Here is a 23900-nt window from a genome sequence, read left to right as displayed (position 1 = left end):
TTATAGATAAGAAAATTGAGGTTGAACAAGGGCAATAAGTGAATAAATCACGTAATTAATTAGTGGCAAATCTGGGATTTGAACCCAGGAGCATCTAAGTATTCTCAGTCACTGCCTATGCCATTTGTTCCCTGAGAAGCAGTGGATCAGGGCATGAAATGTGGAGCCAGACTCTTGGAGTGGAGTCCCAGTGGTGTCACTCACTAGAGATGATGCTGGGCAACTTACTTAACCTCCCTCTCTCAGTGTCTTCATAGGTAAAATGGGATCAGAGTTCCTACTGCATAGGTTTGTTTGGGAGACTCAGTGAGTTGGTATATCCAAAGTGCTTAGAAAAATGCCTGGCAAATAGTGCTATTACTACTGCTGCTCTTCCTCAACCCTGATCTTCTCTCTGGCTTTCAGCACCTCAGGGCCTTCAGCTTCCTCTGCTATTTGTGCCTGTTCATCCACTGCCAGCAGATATCACGCATTTAAGCTAACTCAATCTGTTCTTTTTCTTCTAACCCAACAAAACTACCTTATTCCACATCCCTTTTCCTTGGAGACCTACTGTCTGCAAGATGCCTGAAAGTGCTGAAGCCATTGCCTACTTAAATTGGGTGCTTGTCACGAAAACAAACACCTTAATCTTTAACCAGATTAAAAAGTAAGTGATATCAAAACGTTCACCAGAAGAGCAATGCTAATGATGAGAATTTCAAATAGGGATATAGATTGGGGTTGTTGATTTTCTTGGGTGTGTGTGTGTTAAGTGAGCCATTGGACTGCTCTGTGTTCCCCAGATAGTTGAACTGGCTTATGAAGAGCAGCTAAGTAACATGCAAGTAGCATGATCCTTTTATTTTCTACCCTTCCTTTGTAGCTCTGCTGAAGTTATCCCAGCTCTTCAGTAAAGCTTTCCTTGCTGCATTTATCAAAAAGTCCCACGTTATTATAGTATATTGCCTATTATACAATAGGCAATTCCCTTCTCCCTTCTTTCTCTCTGCTTCCCAGGAGGTGTGCTTTCATTCCTTTCTATTGTTATAATTATATTTTATGGCTTTTAAAATTCCTGTCCTTTAAATATCAATTTGCACTTTAAATTATACTGCTTATTATTATGTGAGAGCTATTAATCATGAACCAATGGACAGTGTGTGTGTGTGTGTGTGTGTGTGTGTGTGTGTGTGTGTTTTAATGTAGACTAAATATCCATAGTCATTATTCTTGGGTCTTAGACATAAGAAATCTGGAAAGATATAATCTGCCCAAATTCCAGTTTGTTTAATTCTAAAATAGCACTGACATAAATCAATTGATATAAATGAGGAAACATGTGTGCATGTATGTGTGTGTATACCTCTGTTTTGCACATAAGTGACCTTTGTATAATAATTAACTTTCATAGGCTTGACCTTGTGCTGTAATTCTGAAAGTCTCATAAAATTGAAAGGCAATTTGTAATTCACAAGAAAGAGAAATATGAAATAGATTTTAAAATAGAGAAAATTAGAGAGCAAATGCAATTGTTTCAATTTCTTCTGAAGTACAAAGGTTACAAATGAGAATTTGAATTGTCCCTCCATTTATACATACACAGGCACTCCACTGTTTCTCTTGACCCTCCTAAAAATGATTGAGAAGGGTTGTAATGCTGAGTTTCTCTGTGATCCTCATTATCACCTCACTGCAAAGTTACGCTTTTGAAAATGTAATCACTTCCTCTCTCTTCAAAGGCCTATTTCCTCAAAACCCAGTGCAAATGTATTTAAGAGGAAAGGAGGGAAATGCATTTTATCAATTCACATTGATAAAATAATTTTTATCAATGTGAAACTTGTCACGTTCTTCAACTACTGAAATTTTGCTTTCTAAGGAATCAAGTTGAATGACTGCAGGGGCAACCATGGGTAATATGGACCTTTTTTTTTTTTTTTTTTTTTTTCTGGCATAAGTGGCCTCACTGTTTCAAAAAAAAAAAAAAAAGCAGTTAAATGCATCACTGTGTCCATTGAACAACAAAAAATTTTAAGAACAATCATTGGATGAAATTGGCTGAAAATATTGTAAAACACGTTGACCAAATACACCTTTTGAAATGCAAGATTAATTTCTGTTGTTACCTCCTTCAAGAAGCTTTTCTTTCCTATGTACTGTAAAAGCCAGTCCTCCTTATCCCAGCGTCACCCGTGATTCCTCATGACACAGGGCTATGCACCTATCCTGTGGAACTTTTCATGTTCTCCTACTGGATCCCTCCTGAGGACAGAAACCAAATCTATTTCTCAATCCTACAGCCCATCCTATGTAAGGGACATGGCTAGAACTTACTAAACATTAATGGAGTGAATGCAACACAGACTTGACACTTCAAAAACTACAAATATACTTTGCTTTTTCTGGGGAGGAGTGTCATCATATAGGCTATACAAAGTCTGTTTACTTCATTGGAGGGCGAGCCTCTGAAATTCATATCAGTTGTCTAATTTCACTTTATTTTCATGTTAGTTTGCTATTGCTACATAACAAATTGCAATTTGTCAGTTTAAAACAACATCCAGTTACTATTTCACAGTTCTGTAGGTCAGCAACCTTGGTAGGTTAGACTGGAATCTCTGCTGAGGTTCTCATAAGACCAAAACCCAAGTGGTATCTAGGTCATGCTCTTGTCTGGAAACTGGGGAGAAATCTGCTTCCAAACTCATTCAGGTTATGGTTCTTGGTTCTTGGAGTGATATCTCATCAGATTAAAATCTTATCAGATTCACAGGTTCCACCCCACTCAACAGGGAGGGGATTATACAGCCACAAAGGTCATCAGGGGTTTGTCGTAGTCTATTTTCTTGGAACACCTGAAATGGAGTAATTTATAAAGAAAATGCATTCATTTCTTACAATTACGGAGGCTGAAAAGTGTAACAGCGTGGTCTGGCATCTGGTGAGGGCCTTTTTCCTGGTAGGGACTTTGCAGACTGCCAATGTGGAACAGGGCATCCGCTTGTGGCAAGGGGACTGAGGGTGGTAACATGCTTGCTCAGGACCACAGAACCCTCTTTCTCTTCTTATAAAGCCATCAGTTCATCTCCCATGATAATCTATTAATTTATTAATTCATTGATGGATTAATCCATTCATGAGGGCAGATCCTTCATGCTCCAATAACATCATAAAGCCCCCACCTCTCAGCACTGCCACAGTAGGGAATATTTTTCAACATGAGATTTGGAGGGGATGAATATCCAGGCCATATCAGGATTTACCTACCACAAGTTCTTTTTTGCAATAAATGCTATGCACATAATAAATACTTGGTAAATGCTAAGGAATAAATGAGTGAAATGAATAACAGTAGAAGCCCTTTCCTCCAATAAAATTAGATAAAGGGGACTATGGTTAGAGTGAAGATGGGGCCACCTGACCCTTAGGTCTAACTTCCCACTTCCTCCTACCCACCTGCAAGTCCTCAGCCACTTTCTCTTCGCAAGTCCTTGAAACGTTGATAATCTTGACTAGAGAGTGTCAAGAAAGAAGGGCAGCAATTCATAGATTTTTTTTCTAGAACATTTTTGTTATAATGTTACGTAGACACCAATTAGCCTCTTTCCCCCCCCCCAAGTGTTAGCATTAAGAATGATGCCAGGTTCAGCCGGGCACGGTGGCTCAAGCCTGTAATCCCAGCACTTTGGGAGGCTGAGGCGGGTGGATCACGAGGTCAAGAGATCAAGACCATCCTGGTCAACATGGTGAAACCCCATCTCTACTAAAAATACAAAACATTAGCTGGGCATGGTGGTGCCTGCCTGTAATCCCAGCTACTCAGGAGGCTGAGGCAGGAGAATTGCCTGAACCCAGGAGGCGGAGGTTGCTGTGAGCCGAGATCGCGCCATTGCACTCCAACCTGGGTAACAAGAGCGAAACTCCGTCTCAAAAAAAAAAAAAAAAAAAAAAAAGAATGTTGCCAGGTTCTTAAAAATGCTTAAAAGTATTTTAAAAAGTGATGGTATTTAGATGCTGAAAACATACATAAAACTGCATTGCATCCAATATCATGTGCCTTCCAGTGTGTGGCAATGATAATGCCAGCAAATATGGTCCCCGTTCCTGACGGAGGTAGCTGTGGTTGTTCAGGCAGGGGCTGAGCTTCAGTTTCATCTACGAAAGCCACCTTTAGCCTTGAAACTTGCCCATTTTGAAAATGCTTACGTTAGATTTGAGTGAGAGATTTCAAATTAGGATAATAGCTGCACCAAATGATTCAGAAAACTAGTTTTATTGACTCTAAAGAGCAGAATCAATAATTCAGTCAAGATTCCTTACACGCTGTATTCCCCCAGCACCAAGCTAGGTACAGTCAGAGCAGCTATTATTTTTCAAAAGTGAGGTACAGGCTTGCACCAAGCATGGGCCTGCTCATGGATGTAGACAGAAGACTAATTTGTGATATGTAATTTGTCCCTGGCCACAGGAAAGGCTGTAACTATCCACGGGATGTGCAATTGGTTTTAAATATCAATCTCCTCTTAGCAGCTCAGCTCAGAGTCATCCCATCCCCAATAGCCACATGACTCCATAGCCCACCTGGAGTTATCACTCTTCTCATGACTGTGTTGCTCAGCTGGGTGCTAAGTTTCATCATCTTTGCCCTTTTCACCCATTTTCTGCTTCTGTTTGATAGATCATGTATAGAGCTGATAAGCTACATCTATAAAGAGAAGGTAATTCTATTTCAAGCATAATATTAAGTGGCTTGGCCTTCTGAGATCAAAAGAAATCAGATAACTGGACTAGAGGAATTCAAGCATAAGTGTAAAATTGGTTAGGTGTTTTTTTTTTTTTTTTTTCAACAACTTCTTCATGTCATGGGAATAACCAGTCATGATCAGAAATTGGAGGGCTTTGTGCCAGTCTCTATATGAGATCCTGAGGTTATAGTTATGAACTAAATAAAGCCCCTACTTCCAGAAGCTTATATTCTAGTGAAGCAAATATATATTACATTAAAATGTTGCAAATTTTATCATTGCATGGGTGCAAAGTGCTTAGAAGGAGAGGTACAGGATGCATTCAGATGTATATGGTGGGGGGGGTGTCTAAGATAGTTTGGGTGAACCAAGAAATGTTCCCTAAGGAAGCAGTAAGTTAGGATATGAACAAAAAGCAGCCAGAGTAAGTCCAAAGAGAAGAAAAGAGCATTTGAGTCAGAGGAAACAGATCTTAGGGCCAAACATATGTGAAAGCCGCTTGTCTAGAAAGGATGTGGAACAATGGCAAGGTCAGAATAGCTAGAGAAGGGGAAATGAGTTAGAAGTGGCATAGAAGAAGGCTGGAGAGAGAGACATTAAATCCCACAGATCCTACTATAGTATCATAGGAGTTCGGGCTTTAATCTTAGAGTGGAAGAAAAGAGTCAGAATAGGTGAGGTTATGGTGCAGTAACAAACTACCATTTCCTAAATCTTTGTAATTAGACAAAAGAAAATATTACATTCGTTACTCATACTATATGCATGATCTACATGCAGGGAGTATCAGCTGCACGGTTATTCAAGACCCAGGCAGTGAAGGCTCTGTCATTTTATGGCTACACCTTATTTGGACCACTAATTATCCTTAGCCACCAAGGCAGGGGAAAAGGTAAAGTGCAAGATTATATATGAGATTTTCACGGTTTCAGCCCGAGAGTGACACATGCCACTTCCATGCATTTTTTTTTTTTTTTTTTTTTTTTTGCTAGATTTAGATTCACGTCCCTAACTCCAAGAGGTTTCCAAAATGTAGGGAAAGAAATGAAATATTTGATGAGAAATACTGTCTCAGCCAGAGAAAGCATTGATTGATTATAAGCAAGGGACAGACATCACCTGATTTTCTAAATGATTGCTAGGTAAACAACAAGCTTGATCAGCACAATGTCATTTTCCTTTCAGACCAGGTTAATATCTGGCTAATAAATCATAAAATGCTACAGATGGTATGCATCTGGAGTAGAACGGAGAAGTGGAAGAGATTCCTTAAAATACACTCATGATCAGAAGGACAAATAAAGATATTATATAACCTGTGTGAGATAATTGGTTTAATTATCTTACCAATGGGATCTTATTAAATCTTGGGGAGGTGTCTAGGAGTAGATCACAAAGCTCTGTTTTTAGTCCTGAGATGCTCAGTATGTTAAATCAGTAATTTGAATAACGACCTAGACACTGTGCCATTGAAATTGTCACGTGAATCTAAGGTAGCAACAATAAAGATCATGAGTTGAAGAAAGACAAATTAAAGCTGATGTGGCAAATTTTAGCAGAGATGACTATAAGGAGGTCTAGTATTGAGGTCACAAGACAAGTTTATTGTACAAAGGCAAAATCTGGCACATGGGGCTTAGTAGCGTTATGTGTGAAGCAAATTGTTGGAAAAAATGTTAACCTACGTATGAGTTTACAGTATGAACAAAAACCAAGCTATTAACTTGTTAAAATCAAAAGAGAGGAAACCTGAATCCCATCCACAACCCTCACACTGGTCAAACCAGAGTGCAGGTACTTACAGTAGGAAAAAAAGAAAAAAAGCATTAAGGCTAACCAACTGTAGGAATTACGGTTGCTAGATGGAATGCACATCTTATAAACTTGGACATGTAGAAATAACAATGTAATTAATTAAATCGAAAGGTGGGCAAGGAGAGTGATGTTGGGAAGAAGTGTAAACATAATTTAAAATAGACATAAGGTGATTTGAAGCAAGGTCAAAGGAGAAAAACTAGTGTGGTGAGAGAAAGGAAAATAGGGTGAAATGAGGCATGGCTGAGGAAACAGACAGACTAGAGAGGGATATAGTAATTACCTCTAATAGTTGAAGGGCTTTCAGGTGGGAGATGGGTGAAATCTATTTGACCTTAAGGTGTAGAACTAATGCCAGTAAATGCAAATGACAGGGAGGCGGGTGTGGACTCAATACTTAACAGCCAGACCTGCCCAAAGAAGCAAGGAGCTGCCTCAGGAGAGAATAAATTGCCCATCACTAGGGAATTTGAAAAAAAAAAAAATCTGGTTTTCAAGCAGAAAATAAATAAAATATGGAATACTAATAGCTAACATGTAAATAAATGCTCACAAACATTGCGCCAGGTGCCACGTCACATTATGTTACACAATGTAAGAAAAACCCTGTGATAGGCACTGATATTCTGTCCGTTTCACTGACGAGGAAAACGGGGCTCAGAAAGGTTCAGTGATTTGGGGGAACTAGGATTTAGCCTCCCGAAGTTTGACCGCAGAGCCTGTTCTGCTCCTCAGGATGGAAACTTGCTTCTCCAGCAGAAAGCCTCTTGAGCAAATTTAAGAATGAGAGACATAGGAGGTCAGATGATCCAAAGTGTTTTCAATTCTGAGATTTCAAATAAATTAGGTAAGGACTGGGATTTGAAAATGTGAAGAGAGCAATAAAATTAATTTGGGCCAATAAAATGTAATCAGTTTAACAGTTCTACAGTATCTTATTTGTCAAAATTAAATACCCCAAGGGAGTTTTTCTATAATCTGTTAAATTGTATTTCCTTCCCAGTTAGAGTTTCTGATTAAGACAGAATACGCTCAGTGTGAATGCCCCACCCATTCATTCCCTCTTCTTCATTGACTGGGGCTTACTGGCTGTTCCTCAAAACCAGCTGACTGACTTGTGCCCGGGGCTCTTAGCACTGGCTATTCTATTTGCCTTGAATATTCTTCCCAAGTGACTTCCAAGGCCCCTTAATGATCCTTTCAAGTATTTGCTTAAAGTTATCCTTGGTGTGTCCTACATGCTATATAATATTGTATACCTCTTTTTCCTCCAAACATTCTGGAACGTGCTCCTTATTTTTCTCCCTTTTACTTCAGTAGCCTTTCTGTGGAATTGAAGTTACATTCATTGATTGGTATTGTCTTTATTGCTAGAATGTATATTTTCAAGAGGAAAGAACTTTTGTTTTTGTCCAGTGATGTATCAGTGGGCCTTTGAATGAAACTGGCACATAGTAGGTACTCAAAAAATATTTGTGGAATAAATGCAGAATTTGCTCTGAAGTTTGCATCCTGATGCTCTATAATTGAATGAGGAGTTGACTCTGAGCAGTAATTCATTGTACCATCCACCTACCTCTTTGGCAGATCATCTTGGACAATTATAGTAAGATAGCTATGTCGACCATTATGACTTTCACCCCTGTTAATGTTCTATAGCAGAAGTCAGCAAACCTTTTTAATAAAGGGTCAGATGGGAAATGTTTTAGGTCTCACAGGCTGTATGATCTCTGTTGCAACTACTTGGCTCTACCAATGTAACATGAAAACAGCTACAGACAATTCATAAGCAACTGGGAATCTATGTGTTCCAATAAAACTTGATTTACTTAAACAAGCTTTGGGCTAGAAGTGGCCCACAGTCTGTAATCTGCCAACCCCTACTCAATAGTATCAGAAACTTTAAACTAGATTGATTCAAATGTCAATATCACTTCCAATTACTTGTAAACAAATATTTATTGCTCTTTTCCTATGCATTTACAGCTGACAGAGACTGTTCTGTGAGCTAAGAAACAAAAGATGAACAAAACAGAACATGTTCCACTTACATTCTAGCAGTGAGAGAGAAAAGCATGTACGTAATTTATTGCAAGGGTACAGTACACTGTGTATCAGATGGCATGTTATATAAATACAGCCATTAGCAGTTTGTAATAGTCAGGTGTTATGTGCTATGAAGAAACAAGGTAGAGTCAGGGAATAGAGAGGGATGGGATAAAATGTGCTGTTTCAAATAGGCCATGAGAGATAAAGTGCTCTGATAAGGTGATATACAGGCACAAAGTCATGAAAGAAGTAAAGGAGTGGGCCATAAAGAAGGAGTTCTCCAGGAAGAAGTTCTAATTCAGGAGGCTGAGGCATTCCAGGGTGTTCAAGGGGCATTGATGGAGGATGAGAAAGATAGCAAATAATATGTAGACATAGACTGATTTTGAAAATGATACCAAATAGTGTAGTAATCCCCAACCCTTCTCCTCCCCAAGCTGTCCATTTTTCTACTGACCTTCTGCATCCTACTGGAGGTAAAATTGTTAAGTCACAAAGGTAAACTCTCCTCACCCACTTCTAGACCTTCTCTTGCCAGCTGGAGACAGACTGCCAGCCGTTTGCTTTCAATCTCTTTTATGCGGTTATAGCAAATTATCTAAGAGAGTGATTAATAAAAAGAAATTTTAAAAAGTGTCAAGCATTCCTTCTCTCAGAATATATACTTTTGACAAAAGTTATACCACCGAAACAAGAAATATCTAATGCTGGTCAAGCTGAAATTAGCAAAGATGGGAGACTGGAATTGGTTAATCAAAAATACCCTTAGGTTTATCCTATCCTAAGTACTTAGTGGGTGTAAAGAACTCAGATCTATACTTAAGATCTATCTCATTCTCCTATTAAGTCCCAGAGTGACCTGGATTAAATCTTTGCTCCTTGCTGGGAATTTTGTCATCTGTAAATGAGTGGGTTGGGCTAGAGCCAGAATGGCAACCATCTGTAACAGTGTAGCTCTACTTGACATTTGCACTGATGGCAGAGAGAGTAGAAATTCAACATGCTCATTTTGCTACATAACATAGACTGAGCTTCAGAATCCTACTTAACACAAAATTTGAGGTAACAACACCTAGTCAATGACAGCTGGCCCTTAAGATGAAATATATCTGACCCTTATGGTCAAGATGATCCCTAAGATTCGTTTTACTTCCGGAACTAAATATCTAAGTTAGACTCTTGAAACTAATCAGTAAGCAACTGGTGAGTAATTCTCCATTTCAAATGAGTGAGAAATTTTACAAATGCATTCTGGGAGAATATTTGATTTCTGTAAACCTTCTAACTTAGGCAGTGGGTTCCAGAGTTAATGGAGTAAAACTACTGTAATTTTATTTGTCAGATCATGAAGCCATATATGTGAGATTGGGAGTAGACTGGGGCTTAAAAATTACAATGTCTCTGCATGGTGGTAAAAGAAATTGTATATAATGTAGTTTAGAAAAGTAATGACCTCTAAAGAAAGAGTCACCAAGAGATCAGAAATAATAGAGCCTTTTAATGAAATGATTGACACAAAAATAGAATTGAGCACCTGACATTTTCCTTATTATCTTTCCAAAGTGGCTGTGGGCAGCTTGTAATTCTTTCTTGCTGGTGTGAATCCCCAGCCCCAGGGACCCATTTTTTTTTCCAGATTTATTTATTTATTTATTATTATTTTTTAATTGCATTTTAGGTTTGGGGGTACATGTGAAGAACATGCAAGATTGTTGCATAGGTACACTCATGGCAGTGTGGTTTGCTGCCTTCCTTCCTCTCACCTGTATCTGTCATTTCTCCCCATGCTATCTCTTCCCACCTCCCCACCCCCATCCCTCCCCCATTTCTCCCCAATGGACCCCAGTGTGTAGTGCTTCCCTCCCTGTGTCCATGTGTTCTCATTGTTCAACACCCGCCTATGAGTGAGAACATGTGGTGTTCGATTTTCTGCTCTTGTGTCAGTTTGCTGAGAATGATGGTTTCCAGGTTCATCCATGTCCCTACAAAGGACACAAACTCATCGGTTTTGATGGCTGCATAATATTCCATGCTGTCTATGTACCACATTTTCCCTATCCAGTCTATCATCGATGGGCATTTGGGTTGGTTCCAGGTCTTTGCTATTGTAAACAGTGCTGCAATGAACATTCGTGTGCATGTGTCCTTATAGTAGAATGATTTATAATCCTTTGGATATATACCCAGTAATGGGATTGCTGGGTCAAATGGGATTTCTATTTTTAGGTCCTTGAGGAATCGCCACACTGTCTTCCACAATGGTTGAATTAATTTACACTCCCACCAACAGTGTAAAAGTGTTCCTATTTCTCCGCATCCTCTCCAGCATCTGTTATCTCCAGGTTTTTTAATGATCGCCATTCTAACTGGTGTGAGATAGTATCTCAATGTGGTTTTGATTTGCATTTCTCTAATAACCAGTGATGATGAGCATTTTTTCATATGTCTGTTGGCCTCCTTCCTGTATGTCTTTTTTTTGTAAAGTGTCTGTTCATATCCTTCGCCCATTTTTGAATGGGCTTGTTTTTTTTCTTGTAGATCTGCTTTAGTTCTTTGTAAATTCTGGATATCAGCCCCTTGTCAGATGGGTAGACTGCAAAAATTTTTTCCCATTCTGTTGGTTGTCGATTCACTCTACTGACGGTTTCTTTTGCCGTGCAGAAGGGCAACAAAAGCCAAAATAGACAAATCGGACCTAATCAAACTCCACAGGGGCCCATTTTGACCAGCCACAAGGTACTCAGGAGGAAAGCAGCCTATCAAAGTCTCTGTTTACCAACAGGATGTTTCCAGAGAAAGTTAATAGATCAAGTTTAAGGGCTGTCTGTGAGTTGGTGGCCTTTGGAGAGAGAGAGAGAGAGAGAGAGAGAGAGAGAGAGAGAGGAAGAGAGGAAGAGAGAGAATCACTCGTTGTACCTTAACAAGATCTAGAATTGGTTTTATTGGGAGTTTCCAATGAGAGAAACTTTCTGTGTTTTTTAACTCTATGAGCCTTTGCACCAATGACACTTTTCTCTAGAATGAACATCCACTGATTCCTATAATCTTAAATACTCTTTATCCTCCCCCCACAGTGTTGCAAGGGGCAAGTCTATGTCAGGAGGAAACTGCCTTAACTCCTAAGCAGACACAGTCCAGAAGATGGGGCAAATATTGTTTTCCTTTCCCTTTAGGTCACATTCCGTCACTTCAGCATCTACTACAGGTAGCTATCCGTGGATCTCTTAGCTCTTCGTCCTGTCCTCTACCACTTCCTGCTTCCTGGTGATGGTTTAGATGCTCAATGTCCATCACCCAGCAGTTAGGTGGTCTTTTTGATACTTTGGCAGGAAGCATCTACATCACTAATGCGCTTCTGCAAGTATTGACCATATTTCATAGCCTAACTTCGGTTTGTTTGATTGCTAACAAAGCCGCTCTTTCTTCCTTGTTTTACCAAAGAATCCTCCGGATCAGGGAGGAACAATGAAGTGTGAAGATGCTGGGTGAAGGAAGATCCAAGCCTTACAAATAGGAGCATGGATTTGGGGGCTTTCCTTCTGCCTGGAGGGAGAACAGATGTATGTCAATCCTGGTCTATAAGCAATTATGTAATATCATCCAATGATAAAGTTGTGCTCCTACCACTCAGAGCCTAAGGCCAGTAGGAGAATAAGGCTCAGAGTGAATTCCTTCTTTTTAATGAAATGGCTTTCACATGCTGAGAGTCATATGCTTCTTTCAGAGTCTGATGAAAATTACAGAACCTTTCTCTAGAAGAATACACAATTTCCTAGATTCATGTACTCCCTTGAGTATACTTGTCAAAAGCAATGAACTCGAGTTCATGGTGGAAGTTTAAGAGCTGTTTTCATTTATTAAATCTTCATATAAGTCACCAAAAAAGTTACCTTCACATTTTATCTTCTTCCATGCTTCCTTACCTACTTCTTTATCAGACTAGAGGCACCATGACAAGGAGGTTGAAAAGTTTGAAGACAGAAATTCCTGGACTTAAATCCTGATCCTGTCCTTACTTACCCAGTGATACAGAGCACACGACTTAACCTCTCTGGCCTGTTTTTCTCCAGTAAAAGGTGATAACAATGTCATCTTATGTTGTCAATATTAAGAGTGGTGCTGAGCCTGGGCAAGCATTCAGTATATGGGAACTCATTTCACTATTTCCAAAGAATAAAATGGATATAATTACTATTTCCTGTTACTTGTAAAGCTGAATCCTTTCTTTTTGTTTTTATGATTTTTAATTAAAATGGTGAAAAAGCTTTATTACTTTGAGCTCCTAAAATGCCCTTCTTGTATTAATAAACGAATCTCAAACTCATATGTAGTTCTAATCTCTTGTAACCTTCAGGGTTAGAGATTAGTATCATTGACTTTTTATAGATGAGTTCAAAATGGAAGTACAAAGCCAAATTCTATGAAGACAGAAAGAGCACTAATTTGTTTCAAGAGGGCAGGTGTTATTCTGACTTTTTGCTTCATGACCTGGGGAAGTCCTATTACTTCTCAGAGTTTCTGTTTCCTTGGAGAAAATTAGATATCATTGTGAGAATACAACAGTGCTCATTTAATCACAAAATATCGACAAAATATTACATGTCGATCTATTGATTATTTCTCCTCCATCTCCACTCCCACTAGGTTTATGGCTTTCTTGGAAAGAGTGGGAGCTAGACCATAGCAATAGCTTCCAACCTAATTATGTCCTCCAGAATGATATTTCTAAATTTACATTTCATCACGTCCTTCCCCTGAACAAAGCCCATAGATCCTTTCAGGAAAAGTCCCGCTGGCCCAAGAATGGTACCCAGGATCACTATGACCCAGACCTCACTGCCAACTCCAGTCTCCTCTCCCAATACTTACTTGGACCATGTACAACCACAGGCCTCTCCTTAACACACTTGACATTTTCTTCACTTTGCAAACTTTAAAGTACTGTTACACATAGGTTAAAGATTATGTTATAATTAGGTAAAGACTGTTGACAGAAAGGGACACCCAGTCAAGAAAAATTTGAGCAACTTGGCCTTAAGTGCCTTGGTACAGATTAGGTATCTCTTATCCAAAATGTTTGGGACCAGAAAGGTTTCAGATCTTGGATTTTTTTGGGGGGGATTTGGAAATATTTGCATATATATAATGCTATATCTTGGGAAGGAACCCAAGTGTAAATGGGAAATTGATTTAGGTTTTATACATACCTTGTACACATACAATTAGCCTGAAGGCAATTTTATATATTTATATTTATACATATTAATTTTATAATTATATATAAATTTTAAATAATTTTGTGCATGAAACAAAATTTTTCTATTTGTGGCATCATGTCTATCTCAAAAAGTTTGGGATTTCTAATTTTTGTGTTAGGAATGCTCAACCTGTGGTAGAACAATGAAACCTAGAAAACAGAACCCATCCTCCTCTCCTTCAAAACTTGTTTGCTGCTGCAAATAATCACCTTTTGTTGTCTCTAGGAACATATACTCTGTAACTTACAAGATTCCTCATTTTTGGCATGTAAGGAACTAAGTGACTATTTCTCAAGAATAACTATCATCATTTTAGAAGAAAATGAGTCATGCTTCTTAATCAGCTAATCATTTGCTATCTATACATTAATAAAGTGAAAATTGTATGATAGAATCTCATCACATGAGATACTGTAGATGCTAAAAGTAAGGTGTGGTTTCTCTTTTTAGCACTGTAGATCAAAAGTCCAATCTCACGGGACTAAAATCACGGTGTCTGCAAGGCTTCATTCCTTTCTAAGAAAATTGTTTCCTTGCTCACTGAGGTTATTAGAATTCATTTCCCTGTGGTTCTAGAGTTGAGGCCCATGTTTTCTGGCTGCCTGTCAGCCCAGAGGTGTTTCCAGCTTCCAGAAGCCACCCCAACCCCATAGCTCTTGGGCCTCTTCCTCCATCTTCAGAGCCAGCAGTGGCAGTTCAGAGTACCTCACAGGCTTCAAATCTCTCCAACCTCTTCTTATGTATTTCCTCTCTTTGACTAATTCTTCAGCCTCACGCTTCTACTCTAAGGACCTTTGTGGTAATTTTGGGCCTCCCTGTGTAATCCAGGATCATACTTATATTTTAAGGTCAGCTGATCAATTAATAACCTTAATTCTATCTGTAAACTTAATTCCTTTTTGCCATAGAAAGTAATATATTCCCAGTTTTGGGGATTAGGATATAGACATCTTAAGGGAGGCATTATTCTTCTTACTACATCCCCCAATGACTTTATTTTATCAAACAAATTTTAAAAACCTGAAGATTTACTTTAGCTAGAAAAACAGAGGTCATAAGATGGAATTGTTAACAAGGGACATTTAACACAGATTTAGTAATTTTTTCTGCAGGTGTGACCTCGCAATTGCAAGCATTGAATACCTGTTGTAAACAAGGTTTTTAAGATCACTTAAAAGGCCACAGTAATTGGAGAGCATGACTTTATACCTGCAGGATAAATAAAATAAACTATTTTCCTCAGGTTACATGAATGAGTACTTGGGATAAATGTGCCTTGGGATAAAATTTCCAGAGATGGCCTCATACTCAGGTTTTAAACGTCTTGAACAACTCTGAGAAATCAAGAGGTCAGAAGGCTGCTTCAAGTGACTCAAAAAGTAGCTCTAGTGATGACGAAGGCATTGGTGTCAAAGATCAGTAGGAAGAGATTGAATAAACTTGTTTTAGAAAACGTGACAGTATAATCACAATAATTTAAAATTAAAACATGCATAAGTGATTCAAATATGTATATATATTTAATATACTTACAATTTCATTTAAAAATTATAGGTAGACAAATAGTTCAGAACTTAAAAAAAAATAAGCATGTTATTAGAAAAAGGGATCTTACTTTATGTTGAGGAATGCCTTATCTGTGATATCTAGCTGTAACAGAGTCAACTTTATTTTCTAAATTACCTTTGTAGTTTATATTTGTGCTCAAAAATGGTGATTATAGTAAAAAATTCAGTTTATTTCCTTCAGATTTAAAAATTGGTGGTGGTGAATTAATCTTCTGAATTTCCATTGGAAGTCTTATTTCTTTTCCACATAAGATATGCTATTGTAAGAAATATATCGCAAACAGGACTATCCAAACTAGATTTTCTTGTTCTTTTTAACTGACACTTCCTTAAAGTTCTACAATTTTTGATATTCAAAATAAAAAAGATACTGGCTACCAGCATCTAAAATTATCATCTTGCTCGCTAAACTCCAAGCCTCCCTCTCCCCAAATAGATCATTATTTCAATCACTTTTCCAAGCCAAAATTCAGAAGAAAATTACTTTGTCGAAGTTACGTTACTAGATTATTTCTTAGGGCATAACTATCTGTGATTAGAGGGAAAACTGTGTGGTATTGGAGGTGGTGGGATAGAGAGACCCAAAAGTGCTTGCTGGGGTAATGGGTTAGTTACCAAACTTCTAATTCAGTAAAACAGAAATTTACCAAATTGAATGCTGCAGTTTGTAGGGATTCGGAGCGCAATCGTTTTTAACAATGAAGCCCAGACTGAATAATGTAGAAAAAAAGCATAGAGGAAAACGACTTGTACTTTGGAGAAATGCAAATTACTGATGATTTAGGGAGTTGCGTGAAAGTGGAGTCTCATCTGGGAGAATCCCTCCATCTTCTCTACTAAACTTGTCGTAAGGGCAACAAGTATTCATGACATTTTTAATGTGATCAAATTTATTAAGAAAATTATGGAAGGAACTAACAACTGCCTGCCAGTGAGCATGGGACAGAGTCAGTCCATGTAGATGAGGGAACAGTGTATTCATTTGTTTATATGTGGAATTAAACGACTACAAACATACAACTGCTGCCCCCTTTTGTAAATCCTAGCTGTTTTGTGAACAAATGAGACTTCCTCTTTGATTATTTGTAGCTTCTTGACACTTTACTTGAAATGCCAGTATTTCAAGAGGCAGAGAAGGCACAGAGAGATGTTTTATTACATTTACCAGGATTGGGTTTATTCTCAACAAATTCCAGTATTTATAAAACTTAATTTCAGGTGCACCCATTTAAAAGAAATTCAATCTGCACCTACTGCAAAGGAGAAGATTTAGATGTCAAGTACCACATTATCACTTCCTTGCTGGAAATGACAAGCCTGCTGGAACCTGATAATAGGTCTGAGTAGTTCTATTTTATTATGCCTGATGCCAAAAAAAAAAAAAAAAAAAAAAAAAAACTTAAATAGACCAATTGAAAAATGAATCTGTTGCAAGTTGATCTCTATGGAATCGCTAAAATGCAGGAGAAAAAAATACCAAGAGCACAAATTAAATTTAAGATAATCAGTCCTGTGGCTTATCCTCTATGGATTCTCTAATCTAGCTCTGCCTAATTGCATTCTTTGTAGGGCATATTATTTTTGTTTTCCCACTGGCGTTATTTTTTTTTTTTAATTTTTAACTTTGGGGAGTACATAATGTAATCACTACTTCTTTACCATATAAAATGTCATGATTTTGAAAAGGAAAATTTCATAGGCTATGTAATGTCAATCATCTCTCTTTATGAGCGTGTATGCCATTCATTTTGTTTAAAACGGGCTTGGGGAAAATATCCTTTATTCTGAGAGCATTTGGTTTTTAAGCCATATATCTACCTAATTTGCATGAGAGTGTAGTTAAAGGATGTTGACACATTTGGGAGTGAAAATGTGCTCTGTCCAAATGTGGTGATTTTATATTCCAATTATATCCTTCCAAATATCTAAACAGAATTATACACGAGCCACTCCCCCGCTTTCACACTCATAGAAACTCTCACACACGTTCACATTTTAACATTTGTAGACAAGTTTAGACTTTAGATATGGGCATGGCCTCTCAACTTCTTCCATTCCTTTAAAGCCCAATTAACACAGTCATTAACACTCCTTGGAAGATTCCTTAGACCTCAGAGCCTTGTAAGTTATATGTATTTCATGAAATGATCTAGCCTGGCAGCTCTGATGACCCCAACTAAAACACAGTAGAGGAAAAGGAAAGAGGCTGAAAGGAATATGTTCTCCTAGAGTCAGAATCAAAAACAATTTACTCAGCTCTTCCACAGACAAGACTTTATGCTAGTTTTTGTAAAACAATGGACTCCAAATTTACAGTGTAGCAATGGCAAGGCACAGGGAAATAATAATATGTGAACCATTCTGTTTAAGTCCTAAATTGAAGATCCAAAGCTTGCAAACCTAAAAAATCAGTATACTTTTATTTGATTGCCCTCTCACTTACGATAGGAAAGGGATGCCTATATCCAGTGAAATTTACCTTTCCTTTTAGCTGCTGCAAATCTTGTTGCCCTGAATTTCCACATGCTCCTAAATACCCTGATATGAGACTGAGTTTCCTTTTCTCCTGAATCCTGAGCTCCTTTGGTAATATGGATCCCTCTGTGTCTTATTTCAGAGATTCTTCTCAGCTATCTGTGGACACTGCATACTAGCCAACTGAACAACCCAAGTTAAGGTAGGTAGTTAATGGAAAGGCTTTATGTTTTTCTTCTCCAATACTATTTGTCTTTTAAGAGGAATTCTTAGAGGTATGGAAGACCAGAATGCACTGCCCACAAATATAAAGAATCATTGAGCTGAAGGCATTAGGAAGAAGCGAATGCAGGAAAGCTCTCTGCCCTCTCTGCATTTCCCTAAAAGGACACAGATTTACAAAGACAAAAGGTATCCCACCTCCCACCCCCTACCAGGGAGAACAATGGTTAGCCAGTAAGATAACTTTAGACTCTTGTTACCCTGGAGATGGTACCAGAGGAATCTACATTAATGAGCTTTACTAACCCATCTTTATCTGCCATGTATTTGCCTTCTCACAAGTTGCTGCCCTAGAGACTTAAAGTTATTCTCCTTTGTCTTGTCACTTCTATAAAAATTTACTGTTTTCTTTGTTGAAGATGCTACATAAGCTAGAATTCAAAGCCATCTCTTTGAGATCTATTCATTCCCTGGATGTCTTTCATATATTTGAAATATACATGTGAATACATTTCTGTTTGTTTTTCTCTTGTCAATCTGTCTTTTGTTACAGGGGCTTATTCCAACTAGGAACCTATGGGGGTTAAAGAAAAAATTCTACTTTCCCTACAGAGTAAAGAAATTACTTTTTAAATGCAAATTAGTATATCTGCAGTTGATACTTAGAAAGTATTCAGTGCTGCTTCTGATACCAGTGGGCTAGGGGAGGTCCCCAAATGCCCATGGGACCCTGCCTCTGGCCAGTGCCCATGTTCTTGACACCTTCACAGGAAGGAAGTCAAAGATGAGTCAGAAAAAAATAGGGAAAGTCCAGTGCAGAGATTTATTGCAAAATGAAAAGTATACACTCAAGAAAGGGAAGTGCATGCATACTCAAGAGAGTGAGTTGCACCATTGGGTTTGGGAGCTTGGGGTACTATGGGTTTCTTTACCCAAGGGTTGGAATATTTATGAAGACTCTTAGAAAAAGATAAAGATTTTTCGGAACTGTGGTACCACCCATTTTTATACCAAATGTAGGTGTTCCTGGAACCCTCAAGGTGCTGGGGTGTGTGTGATTGAGTATGTTAATAAGTATATAATGAGATGCTAGGTGAAACCTACATCAAAGCCAGTGCCATGTTTGGTCCAGTCAGTCTTAGCCAGCTTGGCCCACATCCTGGTTTTCAGGGTCTTATCAGTCCCTAGCTTATGCAGTTATTTCAACAGTTTCCATTTGCTAATCATGTGAAACTGATGCCTGAAATTTTCTATTCTCCTGTGACCATCTGTATTATTCGTCTCATTTTTACCATCTTCATAGGTAGAGAGAGCTTTTCACACTTTGACTTTGAACTTGGCCATTTGGCTGGCTTTAGCCAATGAAATAATAGCAGACAAGATGGGAGCAGAGGTTTAAAATGTGCTTGCATGATTAAGCTTGTCCTGCTGAGTTTCTTTTGCAATGACAAGAATATATGACTGGTCCGGGGGGATGAGAGACACATGGAACTGCCCTGGAACCAAGTTACAGCCTGAGGCTGAGTGCCCCTACATCAGGTGACCCTTAACAGAATTGCAACTATGTAAATGGGAATTAAATACTTTCCATATGCCACTGAGTTTTGGGGTAGTTTGTTTTGCAGCAGTTTTGTGGCAATAGCTGACTACTATGATGAGTTGGAGTTCTTTGTATCAAAAACTGACTTTGAGAAAGCTAATTTAAAAAAAAGAAGAGAAAGATAAAAAAAAAACAGCCCCAGAATAAAAGGCAAAGTGAAAGAAGCTATTTTCAAAAAGAATAAGGACAAAGCACCCCCAAAGATCTACATAGAAGCAACTAATGGTAAACCTCTACAGAGCACCAAGGTCAGAAAGGATACAGGCCAATAGGTTTCATTATTTGGGTCATTTTCAAGATTTAGGAAGATAGAGATTGGTTCAATACAGTCACATGACATCCTTTCATTCCTTGGCTACTGAATGGATATATACTTTAATGGTAATCTTCAGGAGAGACCTAGATTCCCACAGAAAAAAGGAGCTGGAGCTTTCTGAATAGAAAACAGATTTTGAGAACACACAGATAACAACTATAGTGACTCCACAATATTTTGCAAGGAAATCTTCCATTAACAGGATTCTCTAGAGAAACAGCACCAATAACATATATTATTACACACACACATATATTTTGGAAGAGAGTCTTTATGGGAATTGTCTCACGTGATTATGTAAACCAAGAAGTCCCCACTATGTTGTCTGTAAGCTGGAGAATCAAGGAAGCTAGTGGTATAATTCTGCCCAATTCTGAAACTGTGAGAACCCAGGGAGCCAATGGTTTAAATCCCACTCCGAGGTCAAAGGCCTGAGAACTGGAGATGAGGAAAATGGGAGGGGTGGGGTGTTGGTGTAAGTCCCTGAGTCTGAAGGTTCAAAAACCAGGAGCTCTAATGTTCAAGGGCAGAAGATGGATGTACCATCTCAACAAAGAGAGAGAATTTGCCCCTTCTCTGATTTTTTGTTGTATTTGGACTCTCAGTATACTGGGTGGTGCTCACCCACATTGTTAGATGCAGATCTTCTTTATTCAGCCTTTTGATTCAAATGGCCATCTTTTCTAGAAACACCCTCATAGAAATTCCCTGAAATAATGTCCTACCAGCTATTTGGGCATCCCTTCGCTTAGTCAAGTTGACACACAAAATGAACCATCACAAAAATCTTTGAATTTCTATCAAATGATATCTTAGCAGCAACTCACTGTTGAGGCTGTCAAAGTCCTTGAAAACATGGGTCCATCAGTATTATGTGGGAGAGGATTATGTAAAGTGTCAAAGTAGACTATCTTTTTGACAGATATTTCACTGTCTCCACTGATGTTTAAGAAGCTTTAAACTAAACTTAATGAAGTCAAGTTCCAGGCTGATTCTTTCATTAATTAGCTCTATGGGCTTGAGTAACTCACTGAGACCATCTGGTCATTAACGCTTCTACTTTTGAAATGGAGGTAATTTTTTTTGCTTTTACTTCAAGGTGGTTAAGTCCCTATCCCCATCCCCACTACTACCTAAAATATCTGTGCACTTAGTATGAGCTGAATATTTAGCTAAAAACTTTCTGTATTATGTTACTTAATCTTCAAAACAACCATTTTAGGTAGTAAATTATTAGCTTGATTTTACAAGTGAAGAAGCTGAAGTGAAGAAAACTTAAGTAAATTCCCCAGAGTCAGACTATAGTAAATTATGTTTCTAGATTTAATCTCCAAGTCTGCCTGGACACTGAGGCTGAGGTTCTAACCTCAATTATTACATCCAAATAGATTAATACATGTGAGTGTGCTTTGAAAATTATACAATACCATACAAAGATAAGAAAATTTTTATTTTCCATAAACTAGATTGGATTTTTGCTTAATAGTAAATGACCCACTTCATTCTGGTCTTCCTAAATTGAAAATGTACACAAAAATGTATCTGTTTGTTTAACATGAGCATATTGCCTCCAATTCCATTACCCAGGAAGAAAGATAAAAATATAAAGAGAACCTAGATGAAATATGAGAATAGGCAGAAACGCAACTTAAGAAATTCACAATGTGCATTTCAAATAAGCAAAAACCAACCATATTAGAGTAGCTGAAACTGATTGGATCAAAGTTTTATTAGAGTTCCATAACATTAAGCTTCTCTGTGCACAATGACGTCTGGGGCTTAGCCTTAATTAAAATGTCTTAAACATAGCAGGTCTTATTTAGGAGGAAAATGAAATAGAGAAGTATATCAGCAGTTATTTTGAGGACTGAGACCTTTCCCTTGACAACCAAGATGTGGTATGTTTTTAAAGGCTTGAAAAATAAAAGTGATTGATTTGTGTATAAGACCAACAATGCTCAGATTAATACATGATTACTTGTAATGTGTTGCTATTTTACAAGAGAATGGGCAGATTTCTGCCTTCAACTATTCAATGCTAACACACAAACCAAATACTGTTCTGTGATAAGGCTTGTTCAATGAGCCTGGAAAAGTTTACAAGAGTTATGATGACATGTAAAGTCTAGAATGTGTGACATAGTAATATAAAGATGCTCCACAAGCAAAGAATCCTTTGATATCACATAAGCATCTCCATTTCTCAAGAATTTACTATGTATTCTAGCACATTAGGCTCTGAGACATCCTGGAATTACACTTACACTTGTTTAACCATGGGATGTTCTGTGTAGGTGAGTAGATAAAATCACATGCAGTGAGAATACCAAAACACATTTCATGGGAATTTTGTATTAGGAAATAATACTTAAATAAAAAAGAAACATATTTTCAAAAATTAAGAAAATAATGACCAATTTAACAGAGTTTCAAGCATCCGAAGGGGTTATAACAGAATACGCTGATTTGATTTCTGCTGAGGAGAAAATAATCATAAGTAAGTTTGAAGACCAACAAAATAGAAATTGTTATAGAAAAAAAGAGATCAGCAGAGTGAAATGCTGAAATGGTTAGGATGCTTAAGCACAGCTCAGATTTTTAGAGAATGTCAGAGATGTTTTAAGTATGATTCTATGATAGAAAACTACCTAAGAGACGCCCAAAAGATTTCATCTAGTCTAATAATTGCTTAGTTATCTACACTTAATGTTCTTTCTATTTCGATCCAGAAAAGTCCAGTCTTCAAAACAAGCACTTTATGGAGTGAAGATAAAGTTTAAAAAGATTTGTTATGGTCCACAAACCCAGTCTGTATCATTATCAAATGTTTTAAACATGACTTCTGTGGAAATAAATGAAGGCCACCCAAATGAGAGCAATCGAAGTCCATGTAGTTGGTTTGCTATAGCGAGAGCATTGGCCACCACCATCACCTGTGTTCGATAGAGACTCAAAGTCGGGCAGAGGATAGAGAAGATTTTATAGTGGAAAAAAAGGAAGCCTTCAACTGGAGACTGTTGGCACGGTGATGGGTAGGCAGGCTGAAAAGATTGCCCTGCTATTGTTAAAGTAGACCAGAAAGAGGTACGGATGCTAGCAGGGCAATCCACTGGGAGGCCCTTGAAGAAACCCAGGTCAGAGATGCTGAGGACATAACTAGCATGGTACCAGCAGAGATGGCGAGATATCACTGGGGTCTGAATATGCCCTTAAAGGAGGGCCAATAGGATTTCCTGACATATGGGATTCGGGTTTTGACAGAAAGAGTGAAGCCAAGGATGGCTGTGAGGTTTTTGGTGTAAACAACTGGAAGGTTGGAGGTGAAATCGGTGGAGATGGGAAAGGCTGTGGGTGGAACAAGATTGGTGGGTGAAGAGGAAGAGCCAGTTTTGGATATGTTTAGATTTGAGACATGTTTAGATTTAAAGAAATGGATTATAGAAATGAAGGGTTCCGAGAGATGGAATAAGGGGCTGGTGCAGTCTGAAAGAAAAGGAACTCTTCCTTCCTGTGAGGAGGTCATGTAAGGAACAGAATCTGAGAGATGCTTCACTCTTGAACTTGACTGTCTTGCTTCCCCCTGGTACAGGAGGATACTGAGGTCAATTCCTTGCAAGATCACAAGCCTGGGAAGATATCAGAGTTGTCTTAGGTTGGGCTGCCATGACAAATACTACACTAGGTTGCTTAAACAATATTTTTTTTTTTCTCCCAGTTGTGGAGGCTGGAAGTTCAAGATGTAGGGGTTGGCAGGCCTGGTTTCTCCTGAGGTCCTTCCCCTGGCCTTGCAGATGACCACCTTCTTGCTGTGTCCTCACATGACCTTTTCTCTGGGCACCTGCATCCCTGAAGCTTCTTACTATTTTTGTG

The sequence above is a fragment of the Saimiri boliviensis genome, chromosome 8 (genome assembly GCF_048565385.1).
Source record: "Saimiri boliviensis isolate mSaiBol1 chromosome 8, mSaiBol1.pri, whole genome shotgun sequence".
Lineage (NCBI taxonomy): Eukaryota > Metazoa > Chordata > Mammalia > Primates > Cebidae > Saimiri > Saimiri boliviensis.
This window is presented reverse-complemented; position numbering follows the sequence as displayed.